Genomic DNA, 2666 nt, shown 5'->3' on the forward strand with positions numbered 1-2666 from the left:
AAAAGCAAAAATAACCAGTAGGCTACTGGCTGCGTGACCGTCACCGGTTCAACTGACTAACAGAACATGGAGTGACAGTGAATAGGAGAAACACTGCAACGGATGTTTGGCAGGATATATTACAAGAACAGGAAACACTGATGTATGAAACTGCCAATTAGATTAATTTACCTGTTAATCAAAAGGTGCCGGAATGGTTTTCCGGATCATTCCGGCCCACTTTAACCCTCGGGAAGGAGTAATAACGTTGGATTCTGACCTCATCAGTAAGCACACAACATGATTGCTTGCTGTGTGACACTGATTCATGGTCGGTAATATTCTTATTGTGTAGTAGTAGTAGTCCTGAAAAAAACAACGGTTTGAAAGAATATATTGACGTGTAAATTAATCACACACCCAAAATAGTGCCCAGTGCGTCATTAGGATTACATTTGGCTATATATGTATAACTATTATAAATGTCTGGATTAGCAGTATCCATGTATGGACCTGGTTCTACTGATATAACAATTTCAACAATAATATAATGAATAAAATTACATGACCACATTTATAATCACAAAAAGTTTGAAAGGAAAACAAACTTGTTACTAATACTACCATTACCATTAATACATCATATTAGTACATCGCAACTGGTTGGTTGAGCTTGTTTTAAATAATTATTACAAAGTCACTGACTGTATATGCATTTACATCATCCTGTCCAGTAAGCCACTGCAAAATTACAGTCATTTGGCCCGATGGGGAACGCAGAAATGCTAAAAAGGGTTTGATGAAATAAAAAGTGATGCAGTATTCAGCCCGAGGCCATGTAAAGTGGTCCTCGGTATAATGGCAGTCAGTCCTTGTAACCATGATTATAGAGCAGGGAAAGGACCTCCCTGAAGGAACAGCGAAGGCTGTCTTTAAGCTCACCACATGAGACCTACTCTGAAAGAAAAACAATCATCCGCTGGGACAAAAATTTAACATGAAAGCCACAATGTGGACTTGCGGAAATAGTTAAGATCTGTGTGTCGGAACTGGCTCTCTGCAGTAGAACAATGGATGAGCTTTTTAAATGTCACTCCAATAAAACTTCACTATTTGACGAAGGCAAAGTTCATAATTCATCATTCATGTGTGCATAAAAGTTATTGAAGGTTTGGACCTCTCCATCAGCTCAGCAATATGTATGCTACATATTCTATTTTGCAAACTTTAGTTGTGCTTTGCAGTGTGTGGTTGATGTTGGACGTGATGGCATGTGGCTACAAGGTGCTCGTCAGGATCAGGAAATCCAGTCCCCAGTCCCCTGCTGACTCTGCTAACCTGGGCCAACCCAAACCCTGGTCTCCCATTGCCAGACTGGCTAGTCCATACTGCATCCTGGTATGGGGGAAACTCGTCCTCTGATTCAATGGGATTTCTTTCAACCAAGCTAAGCTAAGCTAAGCGCTGGATGTAGAAACATGTGTACGTTCAGAAGAAGTAGTTTTTGTCGTCAACAGAAAACTCCGATTGGACAGATAGTCTAGCTAGCTGCCTGGATTTACCCTGCAGAGATCTGAGGACCAGGTAACCATAGTCCTCAGATTGGACAGATAGTCTAGCTAGCTGTCTGGATTTACCCTGCAGAGACCTGAGGACCAGGTAACCATAGTCCTCAGATTGGACAGATAGTCTAGCTAGCTGTCTGGATTTACCCTGCAGAGACCTGAGGACCAGGTAACCATAGTCCTCAGATTGGACAGATAGTCTAGCTAGCTGTCTGGATTTACACTGCAGACCTGAGGACCAGGTAACCATAGTCCTCAGATTGGACAGATAGTCTAGCTAGCTGTCTGGATTTACACTGCAGACCTGAGGACCAGGTAACTATAGAAGGAGACATCCAGCTGAAATTAGTGAAATCCGTCGGGATTTCCGTTGTTACTGGAGCAATCTGGGAATGAAACGTCGTTGATGTAACGTACCGTAACTCGGGCGAGGTTTCAAATGTGTACAGCCGTCATGTAAACGCATATTTTCTTACAACCGCTACATTCATTTAGATGACGTGTAGTAAGAAAAGAGAGTCGGGATGGGCGGAAGGACTGGTTCGCTGCAGGTAAATCTTCAGGAAGGAAAAGAGTTTCTGATACAAACCTAAGATACCAAGTCAAACAGATGAGAGAGGCTTTGAGATGTTAGAGCATCTCTGTCATCTCATAGTCTGGAATATTAGCAGAAGTGATCTCAGCCATCGGTTTGTGGACTGCAGTTTACAGTTATGAATCTTGAATTTTACCCTTCAGGTTTGCAACAAAGACTATTTTACAATCAACCAAAACAAACCTATAATCCAGATTTACTGTTGTCCTAAACGGGGTTCTGAGTTAGGAGGGCAGTTAGAAATAAACCCCACTCAAACAAATCCTATGCCAAACATTGAAAGGAAAGAAATAGATTGGTAATTATGATATTATTTTACCGACTGTGTTCTATATGTTGCTTACGGATATAAAACGTCAGAGGATGTGTCCTTTCATCTGCAGCTCTCGAGAAAATCTGCTGCTACTGTCAGTTTACAAAAACAATGTTAATTAATATTTCCACTATTACAGAGCTGGGAGGAAGGTTTGTGTTTCAATTATAATGGCTGTGTGTGTGTGTGTGTGTGTGTGTGTGTGTGTGTGTGT

The sequence above is a fragment of the Etheostoma spectabile genome, unplaced genomic scaffold (genome assembly GCF_008692095.1).
Source record: "Etheostoma spectabile isolate EspeVRDwgs_2016 unplaced genomic scaffold, UIUC_Espe_1.0 scaffold272, whole genome shotgun sequence".
Classification (NCBI taxonomy): domain Eukaryota; kingdom Metazoa; phylum Chordata; class Actinopteri; order Perciformes; family Percidae; genus Etheostoma; species Etheostoma spectabile.